Genomic DNA, 15,230 nt, shown 5'->3' on the forward strand with positions numbered 1-15,230 from the left:
GATAATTTCCAGAGATAAGGACTAGCAATCAGATTAGGTCACAAGTAAACCCTCTCAACAATGGAGGATGGGGGATGTCAAACCTAAATAAAAATGCCTTTAAAGTGTCAGCACTGATCGCCTGTCCCTGCTGGTGACAGTATCCAGAGTGACCAGGAAAGCTGCACATGCAGGAAACACAAGTGCAATGAGGAGTTTGGGTTCTGTCTGCCAGGCTGGTGCACATCACACAGAGCCTGCTTTACACATGCTGTGATTTTTAGACCCACTCCACAGAAATTTCAGGGATCAGCTCATCTGGAGACCTGCAAAAGGGGCAAAATTTCATGCCATTTCCAAGAGTAATAGGAAAGGCATGACTATGTTTCTCTTGAAAAGCTATGAGGGAGGGACTGAGATGCAGAAATGAAGAGGAGGTTGGCATAGCTGGATGGGTTGGCAAGAGATGGTGTAGAAACCCCAAAAACATCCTGGTAAAAAACAGAAAGACAAAAAATAAATAATCCCTATTTGGTCAGAAACAACACCAAATGTGTAGCCCCCCTTGAAAAGTTGAAAGATGTTTTACAAATTAGTAACATCTGCTTTTGCAAAACATATCAGGAGCTTGAAGGCTGCCAGAACATCTGCAGGACCAATGCTAGGGGTTTCCAGAGCAGCTGAACACAACTGGAGACAGGGATGGGATTTTTGGCATCTGTGTGCACTGTGGGGATGTTTTTGTGGACAAATAAATTTTTCCTGATGGATTCAGAAGATGACAAGAAGAAGTGAAAGAGCATAATTAATAGGAAAGAGAAGAGAAGAAGAAGAAGAAGAAGAAGAAGAAGAAGAAGAAGAAGAAGAATGACAGAAAGAAACAGGAGAGGAGAAATTGCTTAGGGGTTGTCCTCTTTTAAGCAGCAACACATCCCTCTTGTAGTATTTCTGTCACAACTTTTGCAGGACTTGTGTGTCTCACCAGAGTGTAAGTGGATAATTCAGATGGTGATCTGCACCCAAAACCACCTCGAGTTTTTAGAACTTTACAACTGAATTTTCTGTGTTTTTTGGAAGTGGATGTTTATAGAAGAAAGTGCATCAAATAAACTATTCTCATAAATCCCAATATCATCCTGATTTAAAAACCCTACATGAATAACTGGGGAAGAACCACAAAGTGAGGGAGGATTTATGGGGGGCAGACACTGTTAGCAGCTTTCTTTGCTCCTTAACACCAAAACCATTGAGAAAAGAATTACTTCCTTATGTTTGAATAATAATTTAGGGAAATAGCCATGTTATTCTGTTTGGGTTTTGGCAGAATGGGGTTTTGGAACCAAGGAGCACATCAGTGTTTCAGAGTTGTATCAGTAAAGCCCATTTCTAATACACAAAACCTCTTGCCAAGCTAGGTAATCTCCCATTAATGAGGCAAAGGAGCCCAAATTAATTTCTGAAAGTAGGAGAAAAAACATAGAGACAAAAGTGTAGAAAGCAGATAAAACTGAAAACATATGTCATTCTTTCTTTTAGCAAATCCAAGTAATTGCAAGGAAATTTCATTTTCCTCCCTGTTTAACCCCAATTATTTTCATTTAATCACAGAAATGCACCCATTTCCCTCCAAACCAGCCTGCTTTGCCTGTGAAACATCATTTCCAGCATGTGCTAGGGTTCAGGCATGTTCCTAATCCCCTAAAACAAACACAGCGAGTAGGACAGCACGTCCCAGCACATGTGGCACTGCTGGGAGGGTTCACTGGCTGTGCAGGAAACCAGGCCAAGCCATCCCAACAGGGATGTCTGGGAAGGCATAGCAGGGATTTAGTGGGGCAGGAGCTACGCTGTCTTTGTGAGGAGTCATCTTTTAGGGCATCAGAATTTGGCACAGATGATACCAAGCTGGGTGAGAGTTGAGAGTGTTGATTTGCTGGAGGGTGTCCCTACAGTGGGAGCTGGACAGGCTGGTTGGATGGGTTGAGGAAAAGAGATGAGATTAAATAAGGAGAAATCCTGCACTTCAATCACAGCAACCTCATGCAGCACCACAGGCTGGGGGAAGAGCAGCTGGAAATCTTGCCAGTGGAAAAGGACCTGGGGATGCTGGTCAACAGTGACTGAACATGAGCCAGAGAGTGTCCAGGTGGGCAAAAAGCCAATGACTTTTTGCACCTGACTTGTACCAGCAATAGTGTGGCCAGCAGGATCAGGGCAGTGATTTTTCCTCTGTGCTGGCCACTGGTGAGGCCACACCTTGAACCCTGGGTTCAGTTTTGGACCTCTCAGTCACAGAAAGACCTTGAGGTGCTGGAGTGTGTCCAGAGAAAAGAATGGAGCTGGGAAAGGGTCTGGAGCACAAATTTAGTGAGGAGCAGCTGAGGAAGGTAGGGGTCTCAGCCTGGAGAAGAGGTGGTTCAGGGGACAACTTATGGTTCTTCACAACACCCATAAAGCAGGCTGTACAAGGCTCTTCTTGCAGGTAACAAATGAGACTGCAAGAGGAAACAGCCTCAAGCTGTGCCAGAGGAAGTTTGGCTTGAATATAGGAAAAATTTCTTCACTGCAGTGACTGTCATGCCCTGGAAAAGGCTGCCCAGGAAAGTGGTAGAGTCACTGTCACTGAGGGCATTTATAAGATGTGCAGATGTGGTACTTGGGGACACAGTTTAGTGGTGAAAAAGGCAGTGGTGGTTTAATTGTTGAACTAAATATTCTTGAGGGTCTTTTCCAACCTAAATGTTTCAATGATTCTATGACTTTGTTGACCCAACTTTTCCATTAGTTGGGTTTGGTGGCATCACACCACTCCTGAGATGACTGATGGTTCCTCCTGGTGAGTTCCAGCAGTTGCTGGCTGCTTTGGTTAATGCTGATTGCACACAATGGCATCTCCCCTCTGGCTATCTGCCTATGGACAGCAGTTTTTCTTTTGATTGAACTTTTCCACAAAAACAGAGCTATTTCTCAGAACAAGTTTTAGGTGGTAAATAATTGGTTTGCAATGTTAAAATATAATCAGCGAAGTGGCGTTTTCTTTGGCAAACTCCCACTTTGGAGTCATGACAAAACTTGACAGAAGTCCCTTCTATGTGCCCCTTGCCCCAAGAAAAATCATCAGGAAGCCTTTGAAATGTTTAGGGTTTGCAATGCACACATGCTCAGCAAAGACTTTGTGGTGCTGCATGGCTAAAACCACAGCAAATGCACTAAATGAACCCTCCTGAGCCTGTCCTTCCCTGGACAGTCCAGCTGCCATAGGTGGCAGCACAGACAGCCTTGCCAGGACTGAAAGAAACAGATTTTTATTGCATCTAAATCTCCTGGATGCCTCTGCAGTGCCCAGGGGTTTGTGTATGTGCTGGAGGTGGTGCCTTAAGGATGAGGATGCTCCAATAAGCTCAGAAAGGACATGAGGAGTGGCCACAGGACGGACACAGGAGCTGGGAACACTCACAGGGCCAGAATTGCTCTTACAGAAGTGGTCACCAATATGCGGATTGGAGACATGGAGAAGGTCCTGGAAAAGGGACAGCCATTTGCTATAGTCTGTCCATAAAGGGTCTGTGTAAGGGAGCCCAAGAATCCCACTGGAGAGAGAGACAGCCTCTGTCACTCGTGTTTTGTATCAGCAGATGGCCAGGGGCTGCACAGCTCCAGCTTTAGCTCCAGGTGAAGGACCAGGCTGGAGAGCAATGGAAAAGTGATTCCTCCTGTGGTGGGAGTGGCCCAGGCAAGCTGCTGACCCAGAGACTTTGCTTTTGGGTGGCAACCTGGCAGCACAGTGAAGGGTAGAGGTGAGCTCAAGCTGTTGCTGTCAACATCCAGAGCACACAAAGTGGCCTGGCTCCTTTTCTTCATTTCTACTTGCTCTTACAGACTCTTGAGTTCTTTTCTGCAAGAAAGGCAGTCAAAAGGAAACCAAAAACCACATGGTTTTGGAGGGTCACCAGCTGCCAACGTGCAGCCTATATATCACAGTCTGGGAACAAATGCAACAAAATACTTCATCCTTCCACTGAGCACACTGGGTCTTTAAAATGCTGTAAGCAAGGTTTTGCATGATCCCTCTCCCCTCAAAGTCAAGCAAAGGCAGCAAGATGCATGTAAATCACTGAAACCATACAACAGTTCAGTGGCAGGTCTGCATAAGAGAATTCAGGGGCCCTTGACTTTTGGCACCTGCTCCAGTTTCTGGAACTGTCACCTTCTTGAGTGGGGCAGGGAGGGGAGGTGCCAACACATCAGAGATGTAGAGCCTTGCAGAGTGTCAATCAGAGCAATCTGCATTAGGTGCCAAAACTTGGATTGCTTATTTAGACAGGAAAGCAACTATCTCAACAAAAGAGAGGGGACAAACATCCTCTTGGCTGGAGCAAAGCCCAGAGAGGTCTCCTCTGTTTTCCAGTGTCAAGAGCTCTTTTGATGGTCTTTGACTATTGAAAGCTTTTACACAGTCCCCATACAGAATGTGAGTCCTTCCCCAGGCCTGCCATGATCTGGCACTTCTTATACACCCAGACTGCCTGGAAGGAGACAAACTGGGAATTCCCACCTGACAGGAACCACAATGCATGGAGGATGAGGAGCACTTGGGCAGGTAAACCAGCACTCCAGGTGGAGTCTCAGGACAGCTGACCAGAGGGGCAAAACCACTTCTTTTAGCCCCATTGCCCAATTTCTTCATGCCTTTCTCACCCAGGAGGTAAGAGTGAGACTGCTGGGCAGATGCTCCCATGGGGTCACTGGTGGCTTGGGAAGGGGTCCAAGGGATCCCTGTGTTGAGCTGTCCCAGGATCCACCAGGCAAGGGCTGGACCAACCAAGAAGGGAGGGGGAAAGTTTAGACCAGCAGGTTGTCCCAGATGACATTTCTGTTCCACTTGCCCTGCCCAGAGAAAAGCAGAGAGCCTCCAAGGTCAAAGGCATTTATTTATCTGCCATGCCAGCAAACCCCAGGCAGACCACGGAGAGGATGAGGTGCCTGATCTCTGCTCACCATCCAAGGACAAACACATGGCCACATCAGAAGGGGTGCTGAACTCTTCCCATGCATTTCCATGGGAACAGGGCAACTGTTTTGTTTTCCCCTCTTTAATATTTCTCTTATGATTATTTCTGAAATACTCTGCTTGCTGGAGACTTGGCCTAAAGAGATAAGGAAGCTAAAATGTCACAGACTGTTGTCAATGAATTATTTTTCCCATTTCTTGATGCCAGGAAAAGTAGTTCTTGCTGTAGGAAAGGCAGATCATGGGTTATGCTGTCTTCCAATTATTTGTTTCAGAGATGTTAGAAATTGCAATATGCACCTATGAGTACAGTGTGTCAGCTGGAAGCTGGCAGCAATGAAAACCATTTCTTTATTAAAAAGAAAATATTTCATAACCCGATATTTCTTTTCTTGTCCATACATAGGTGATTCAGGCTCATTTCAAGATTACAATCTATTCTTTTTTACACACACAAAACATTTTCCTCCCCATGAACACAAGATGAAGAACTAACTCCTGCTTTAGGAAATGTACCTTATAACTGTGTCTGGAAGCAGCACTGCTCGCCAGGAGAGCAGGGCAGTTGTGACTTTACATTTTTAGTTGCTGTATTGACACTGTTTATGTTAAAAGCTTCTGATCTTTGCCTCAGTGCATGGAAAAAGTACTTTCCAAACTGTCAGCTATTTGTAACAAAAACATTTTGTTTTTCTCTCAGTATCTTTGCTGATACCTAGTGTAGTACTTCTGTGGAAAATCCACAGCAATTCAGGCAGGTTACAATGAATGGCTGAAAATTCTTCAGCTGCAGACACTCAGCCAAATCTCCTTTTAACCATTTGTCACTGGTGGATCCCCAGCTTTGTACCATGGCTGGGTAGTGCAGTGCAATGTGATGGTCCCAGTGCTGCCACGTGCTAACAGCCTTTGCCAGAAATCACCACCTGTAGTTACACCCTGATGTCACCTGGGAAGTCCATTCTGCAGCCACATATTTGATACCTCACCCTACAGAGACAAAAACCACCATCAATCTGAAATTGCTCCAAGACAGGGTGCATGGTCAAAAAATAAGGAAGAAATTCTTTCTTGTGAGGTTAAAGACATATGGGCAGAGGTTTCCCAGACAAGCTGTGGATGCCCCATCCCTGGAAGTGTTAAAGGCCAGGTTGGATGGGACTTTGACTGGTGTGGTGGAAGGGGTCCCTGCTGAGAGCAGGGGAACTGGAAGTGCAGTTGGAGCTGTGGGCAGCCTGGGGACAGGCACTGGGGTTCCAGCCCCAGCCCTGATCAATGGGGAGCAGTTTGTGCCACACTCAGAGTGCATGGGACATGAACTTGGTTCTGTGCACTCACTCAGGGGCTGAACAGGCTGGAGAAAGCAAAATGTAATCACACTGTTTAATTAAAAGATAATGGAAGCTTTCCAGTCACATTGTTACAGCCCATGCAGAGACAAAAATCCCTGTTCTCCTAGAGGGACAAAATAAAATGCATCGTCATGCTGGGGATCAAGCTGATCTGAACTTCATAGTCCTCATCTTCTGTCTTCTTAATTCTCATTGCTTTTAATTGACTGCAGATTTTCTTTGGTTTTGCAAATGCAGTTTTGAAGCAGATTCTTTGTATTCTATATGGAACAGGCTTCAGGGTATGTGAGCAGGGCTGGTGGGGGGCTTTGCACTGCTGGTAAGTAATGATATTTTCTCTGCAGCAGGAGCCAGGGTCAAGTGAGATGTGAAGTACAGAGTTCACTGATGAGCAGGGAGCGGGAGGAAGCAGCATATTTCCAGCCATAAAACAGGGGGACATCAAGAAGTTACAGGCAGCTTTGGCAACACAGAGCTCATTAGCCCAGTGGGTAGAAAATGAATTGCAGATGCAGCAGCTTTGCTGGAAATCCAGAGGGGAAGAGGTGGAAAGGAGCTGTACAGGCAACAGGCAGCTGCCAGTGGTGATGGAGGGCAGCCATGCCCACGCTTCTCATGAATGTCACAACACAAAATAGGGAGAAAATTCTCCTTCTCACGGGTAGTGCTGAGTCCTCTGCCTGAAATGTTCATCTGGGCACCAAACTGACAGCAAAGAGAATGGGGGATGAATCAAACCTCTGGGGACATGATGAAAGACCTCAAAACCCACAGAGATTTGGGCTTTCAGAGCAGGAGGGATCCCAGCATGTACTCTAGCCACTGGGCTGAAGTTAAGTTTTGGGATATAAGTAGGTTTTTAGGTCTTCTCCTAAATGACTTGCTTGCAAAATTAAAGGAAATCTGAGAAATAGGAACTGGAACCAGGTTTTAGCTTCACATTTTACTGTTTTCTTCCTCCCATTCTTCTTCTGTGGAGATGTTTGCTGAGATCCTAAGTTTTCTCTTTCTGAAAACGTATATTTGGAGGAAGAGCCAAGGACACTGCAGATTGATTTTCTGAGTTTTGCTCAGACTCCATAATATAAGTGGCAATTTAGTAGGATAAGCTCATTCCTTTTTTCACTTTTATGGATTTCATTAAGAAGCATGAACAGGCAAGAATTCCTTTAAGCAATCGTATTACCAGCCTAATTTGCTAGACTTTCATTAATGCAATTAAAGATAGAATGATGCAATGACCCAGTTCAGGACCCAATTAAGACTGAATCAATAAATCAGTAGGTTCAAATCACCACCATAAGGCCACAGATAATCAAAACAAGTTACGAGGCTGAAGCTGAACAGAACTACTGTATTACACCCCCACAGGAGAATTTAAAGAATTAAATACTTTGCAGTTGGGGTGCTCAGCTCATCTTACTACAGCCAACTTAGTGGCAATGGGCACAACCTGGTACAGCTCCATCAGCTGCTGGGGGCTGTGGCCTGGGTGCACAGCACACCAGCCCTGCCAGGCCATCCACAGCTGCAGGTGTCCCTGGACACGGTGACTTCCAGGAATGGGTGTCAGGACCCCGTCCATCTGTTCAGCCACATTTGGTGCTAAATCATCTCACCAGTCTGTCACCACCTTCTTAGCACCAATAAGTGAAGCCCCCAAGGTGTTCTGCTAACAAACCCATCTTAACCACAGCTGTTGGCTCTTTCCTGAAGGTCTCTGACTTTCTTCCAGAGGAACTGATGGACAGTCAGTTCTTTCCCTAGATTATATGGGAACCATCAGTAAACTCAAGCATGTGGTGCCCTCTGCATACTGCAAATACTTAGAGAGGGAAGAAGTTCCTCAATTCAAGCCTCAGTGGTGATTATCAGTGGACTCAGCAGTGAACTTGATGTTTGGTGGCAGCAAAGCCACACATTGTCTTCAGAATTCACCTGATCATAGATGAATACCCTCTTTAGATATTGTGACCAAAAAGTAATTGAAATACATGGTAAAATCCTATTATTTGAATACTGACAAGGCACAGCAGAATAGTACCAAACCTTCAATTAATGCCATGTTTCCCTCTGCTTTGGTCTGATAGAGATACTGTAATAATATAATATTGTATAATATAATACAGATAATATAATATTGCATTCTACTGCATGGTATTACCATATATTATAACTCCAAGTGTGTGTCCTTCATGTACCTGTGTTCTATTTGTTGAGAACAGGAGTTCATCTGTCAACACCCACTGAAGGTCAGGATGGGCTCACCATGACTGTAATTCTGGTTTTTCTTTGTAGTGGATCAGGGACCTGATCCACTTAGGTGCTACACTGAGATGCGTTGTATCAAAAAGTTGGAGGGAAAATTACATTTCAGTTGCTACTTTGAGCAAATGCAAACTTGAAGATGTGATATGTGATTCTTAATATGGTTAGTACCTGTCCAGCTGGCCTGCAACAAAAAGAAGCATTAGTTTGAGATATATTATGCATTTCTGGTCACTGTTAGATTGCAAGCTGAGGCACAGATGTGAACACAGCTTTTGCTTCTGCCCTAAAGAAAGAAAATGAAAAACATACAAGAGTCTATATGGGGCCAAAGAAAGCACAAAGTTTGTGAGTTTGATGGGAACAGCAAATTGCCTCTCAGTTCTATTATTATTAATTTCTCTAAACAAAACACTTTCATGAAGAAGGTAAATAAATCATTAATTGACCGTAACTTTATCAGCATATTGAAATTACAAAAAGAAAGACCCCACAGATTAAAAAAGAAAAGAAACTCTTGAATTCAGGATAGGCAAACAAAGTTTGGAAGTCAGGAATTTATCCCAGTGTAATCCAGAAAGCCCAAATGCCAAATAATCTGGAAACACTCAATTGAATACTCACAGTGATAATCCAGATGGTCCTTCTTCCTCACCTCCATAGATATAAAAAATGGTTATCATCACAATAATTCAGCAGGGCTGAGAGTGACCACCAAACAGGGACTCAGATGAGCTGGGCAGAGCACACACCCATGGGGATGGAGGTGGATTTTCTCCCTGAGGGATGTCCAGAGTTGGGAGGAAGCACAATATGATGGCAACAGCACATCCTGTTATCCCTATGACAGCTTAGAGTGGGCTGGGAATGCTTTTGGGCACTGCAGGCCCATGTTGTCTCCCCATGGAAAGCTGCCCAAAGGGATCCTCACAAGACCAGTAGGGTTTTGTAGATTCACAGATCTGGGAAGGTTTGTCCTGAAGGAAGAGATTCAATGCAGGCATGATCACAGAGGGTAGGACTGTTTACACTGCACAGGGCTGACTTGAAAGCTCTGTGCAGAATGTATCTTCCTCAGCATCACCTCCTCCTGAACCACAGGGGTCTGTCCCTACTCAGGTTGGATGGTCCTCACAGATGTGCACCTGCACTTTCCCTCCTTCAACAGATATCATTCACTCAAAACTCCTCTTGGCTGTGAAAGAAGAGCTGCCACAGCCCACTGCAGCCCTGGTTCTGGGAAGGGCCTGTTCTGGAGAGCAGGAGTGAGAAATGGTGTTGGTGTAGCACGAAGAAAGGCTGATGTATGGCATAAGCCAGACCTAAGTGCACACCAACACTCTTCAGAGCAAAGCCTTCAGAGTAAGGACAGTCCCCTTCCCTCCAGTGCAAACATGGCTGTGGATTTTGGCAAGGTTGCAAGCAAGATATTTTCTACAGCTGAATTTTGGTCTTGCCCCTCTGGCTTCCCTGATCCTTTGCAAACAGCCAAGAATTTGTGGCTAAACACATAGCAGTAAGGAAAATATACAAAGATTAAGTGAATATTGACATCATCAGGATGTCACACATGAGGATTTCAGTGGTCCTGGGGTGATCTTCTGCCCAGTCTCACTGGGAGCTTGGAAGAGCCTGGTGCACTCTGAGTGACCACTGAACCTATGGAGGAATCCATGACTTTAAAACCAAAGCATGAGGAAGTTTTCCTGGCTGAGATTTTAATTCCATGGTGAAATGTGGGACAGACCTTTATCGAAGTGCCAAATCTGAGCTAAATCCAGCTAATTTACACACAGGTGAGAGGGAGGTCCTTAGTAGGAAAGGAATGTCAGAGTTCAGGCTTATGTCACATGGGAAGACTGCACAGTCTTTCCACAGGATCTGCTGCTCCTCCTGACACTGCAAATCATGTGTTAGTGCCTCAGTGTCACACACCACCTCCAACAAACTTCCAGACAGCATTTTTGTACATGGATGTACTTTTCCAAAGATGCATCTTGCCATAGATGTGCTTTTTCCAGAGCACAAATCAGAGGTTCTCTCACCTGTCCTGGTACAACCCACCATCAAAACCTGATTCTGAGAACACAGTTGCTCACCACAGCTTTCAAATACTTACCATGTTGGTTCTGGGGGTTGTTTCTTCATTCACAACAATAAAAGCTTTATAAGTAATTTGCCTTTCTCTTTATATTGTTGAGAGTTGGCCATCATCACTGTTGTTTGTTTCAGCTCTGTTACTGAACCAGGTGTCTAAAACCACCCAGCTTTGGCCTTAAGCATAGGCTACCTTCCTGCTGGGCATGTTAGTTTTGCTACTTATTTTAAGGGGGGAGGAATCCTTGTGTGCCAATGAATGAAAACCAGAAAATAAGAAACAACAGTGGAGAAAAATAGAAGGAAAAAATGAAAAGCACATAATAACACACCCCAGGAACATAATTTGGGAGAAAATTAAGTCAATGATGGAGCACACTCAACAGTCTTTGGAGAGCACAGCTGACTGCAAAGGGACTCAGAAGTTCTTACTGTGAAAATCTTGCCTCCTTTGATGATTTCCACCACAAGGTGTGTAAGTCACCAGGACCAACTCAAAGATGTAGCAGTCTCCAACAGGCACATGTCCTTTCCCCAGCCCTACACAGATATTTTCAGTGCCCAGGAGACAGTCATGTCACCATACGTTGACATTCAACATTATTTCCATCCACAGCTTTACAAAAAATCTAAAGGACAAACCATCCTTTATATTGATTTCCCTATGGAGTGAACTGGGGAGAAAGAAAATCTTGTTATTCTCCTTTGGGACCTAAAGGAATGTCATTGCATAAAACGTAACAGGGCAGTGGAGCAGCCACAGAAATTATTCACTCCCTTTCTTGCATGTGGGTGGAGACTCATAGACTAAGAATCACCAGACTTCACATCAGGCTGATTTAATTGGATTTATTGGAGGAAAACAATTAGTCATCCCTTTCAATTGTCATTATGATAGAAATCTCGATATGTATACATGATTGTCAAGGCAAAGAACCACTTGCGATGTAGCCCCATTAACAATTTGCAGAACTGCAAACTCATTACACAGATAAAACTTTTGCAATGCCTTAATACATGCATGGAGTAAATACACATTCTCCCTTCTTTTTGGACACGGATGCTGTTATGAACTTGTAATCAATCACAAGACCTGCAATATTAGGCACACTGACATTCCTTGATTAAGATTTAAGCCTTTGTAGAAAACATGCTTGCATTTTCATTAGAAGTCAACTGAGGGATGTTTTGCAGTTGGGGATAGTTGGGGAGTCACTATTCTGGGCAGACTAGGCTTTTTTTTTCCCACTGTTTTCTGGCTCAAATAAAATATCTATCTTAAAAAAAGGGCCCAAACAGCCAAAATATTGTTTCTCAACTAGAAGTCAATGTACAGCAGGTCACTGACATTGTGTTCACCAAAACATGAGTTGCACTGAGCTGTAGCCTTCCACACTCTTCACTTTGGGGGTCATGCTTGATTTAAAAAGACTCAGCATGTATGATGCCACGTTGGGCTCAGGGGAGACAAAATTAAAGATGAAAAAGCTCAGAGCTGCTCTGAGCAACCCCCTAGGAGCTCCCACCCACCAGGAGCCACAGCACACATCCACCTGTGCATGGAGCCTTGCAGCAGGTGCTGCCTCAGCAATCTGAACTCAGGCTGGTTTACAACTGTAATTGATGATTTGTGCTGCCACACAGTGATTTGGCAATGGCACAGCCCTGGCTGAGCATCAGCCTTGAAGGGAGGCTCAACACTTCTTGGTGTGTTTGGCCACCATGGAGAATAATTTCCAAGGACTATGCCACCAGCATGGTGCTGGCTCCCCAGGCCTGCTGCTTGGCATGCCCTGGCCAGGAACACAGAGAAATTTCCCAGTCCTTTCACATTACTCTGCCCTGATGTTGGGAACTCAAGCATCTTCCACACAGCAGCTGCTCAGGAGCTGGGACCAAAGCCCTGCTGAGGCCCACAAGAGGTTTGGGCTGGAGCTAATACAAGTACCACGGAGCCATCCTGTACCCTGCCTTGGAAAGACCAGCACAGATGAAAATGGGTCAGTGACTAAGGGAAGAGAAGGCAAGGGCATGGTTTCTGTGTGGAAGAAGGAAAAGTACCACACCAAACTCTTCCATGGATAAATTGTATTACTTGGAGGTACAGGGATTAAATGGTAGTATTTAGGTGGTGATGCTTTGGAAAGGATGGGATAGTTTAGCTCAGCTCTCTGCCCTATTTTGTGCAGGCAAAGAATTACAGCATCTTGGTCTCCAAAATGCAGTTTATTCTTCCAGAGGTGAGTAAGAACTATCTTGTAAGAAAAGAAAAATACTAAGAATTGAGTGAACCAATCTGAATTTTCACTAAGAAAAACAAACCAAAAGGAAAAAGAAAAAACCAGAGAGACACACCAACATGTTGCTTAGTAGTGTTAGTGACCCAGGGAAGGAATTTTTGAGGCAGATCAAATTTGTAAGTGTTGTATTAAAAAAGGGATTCTCACCTCCCCAGTTCCCTGCTTCTAACCTGTGTATGTGACTGCTGCCTAATTTTAAGCTGCTCTGGATGGTGACTCTTCCTGTACATGCTGCAGAGCACTCAACAGAAAGACAAAATACATTACCAGGCTTTGCAGTATCTTGTTTACAAAACATCAGCTTTTGCATTTACTTCAACTTAACAATGGATTTCGAGTTACAGATACATTGAATCATTTAAAAGCGATACACAGAAGTAATTCCCTCAGAGAGAAGGTTGGGTTGAATGTGCATAAAGAAAAGGCTTGGGAAGTACAGAAACAGTGAACAGCAGTTTAATACATGCAGTGCAGTATCATGCATTTATTGGACAGTTGATGCCATCATTAGTTCAGCAGTGTTTTTTCACAACGCTTGCGAGCACACATGCCTTGATTCCACTCTGGAGTATGGAAAAACTCTAAGAGCCATTCCAGTGACCTTGGCATTTATGAAGATGAGGGGGAAAAAAAAGCTACCTGGACAGATAAGTGGCACTATTGGTGGTGGGGAAGGGGGTCTTGAAAACCAGAGTCCAGGCTAAAGAGCTTCTATCTTCTGCTACAAACATTATTTACACAGCTTCGACCCAACCGTGCAAAGTCAGTCCAAAAATCCTGCACCAATTCCTGACCATCCACTGGAGGGATCTGCAACCCCTGGGGCCACAATGTGCACGGGCACACACAAACACACACGTGTGTCAGACCAGAGCACCCTGCAGACAGGGTGGGAAGGCAGGACCAGGCTGCAGGGATGTGAGGGAAAAACAAAAGGGATTGGGTAAAACTTGCTGCTGGACATGAAATATGGGATGACTGGTTTACCAGGGGAAACAAGAGTTCATGCAGTGTTTGTGAGCAGGTTGCTGTTGCCTCACTCAGCTATTGCTGACAGGGATTTGCCAACTAATCCTCCACTCTTGGTCTTGGTGCTGTTTTCCTTGGATATTGTAGTCTCCATGTGTGTTTCTGCTTTTTGCTTGAATGAGTGTTCCAGTTTCTGGTACAAAGAAGCACAATAAGGAAGGCAAAACTCCCTTCTCATTAATAATTTCTGGGATACATTCAGGCCCCAATTCAGACAGGTAAATATGCATGGGTGCAAGAACAGGAATAATTGCATCAAATGGGAATTTCCATATGCTGAATGGAAGCTACTTCTGTACCTTGGGGCTCAGCCTAGAAACTTATTTTGCCAGTAGGTGAATCCCCTGATTCTTTGGAAAGAGCAAAAGGAACAGGCTACAGCCTGCATGATCTTGCTGGCAAAGTCAATCTGGTGTTTTTATCTGGTGCTCATTCAGTGCTGCTCAGGGCTGGAGCTGTTATCACAGGAGGAAGTAATAGCACAGGTTTCCCTAGAGCTGATCTTGTTAATGCCAAGTTCACATCAAAGGGCAATATCCTCTCTGCTTGCCAATGGCTGAAAGCTATCTGGCTTTCTCTGGTGGTTTGCTTCCCTAAAATAGGAAGGGGACAGCCTTGGGGCCAGCTGCAACTACATTTCATGGGCACCCTGGAGGCCCATGTTCTGGTTTGCAGAGGGCTTGGGGACAAAAGCCTGAGATCATGGGTTATGCTGGCCTTGGGACAGAAAAAAATCTTAGGACAAGACTTGAATTTCATCAGAACCAGGCAGGGACCCAAAAGAACTGGTAATAAAAATATACTGTCAATGGCCATGGAAGTACACAGGACACATGCACAGCAGAAATCCCTGTCAAATGCCTACAGCAGAACTGTGTGGAGATGTCTACCAGTGGGATCACACCCCTTTCTGTGGTTTGACTCATGTCAGGAATGAACCAAATTTCTTAATTTTATTTCAGCACCACAACCATAACAGACACACAAGGCATAGGTAAAATCCTACCTTTTTTTTTTTTTTTTGGTACCCACTACTCTAGTGGCACCTGTACAACAGCAACCAGGACAGAAGAGACAGCAGCAGCAGAGTGACACAGTCCCAGGAAAGCAACACTGCCAGGTTTTCCCCACACTCCCATTTCCCCACTAGCCATGTCGCAGGGCCAATATCCATTTCGTGCTGCAGAAGGGGTG

The sequence above is a fragment of the Prinia subflava genome, chromosome 4 (assembly GCF_021018805.1).
Source record: "Prinia subflava isolate CZ2003 ecotype Zambia chromosome 4, Cam_Psub_1.2, whole genome shotgun sequence".
Lineage (NCBI taxonomy): Eukaryota > Metazoa > Chordata > Aves > Passeriformes > Cisticolidae > Prinia > Prinia subflava.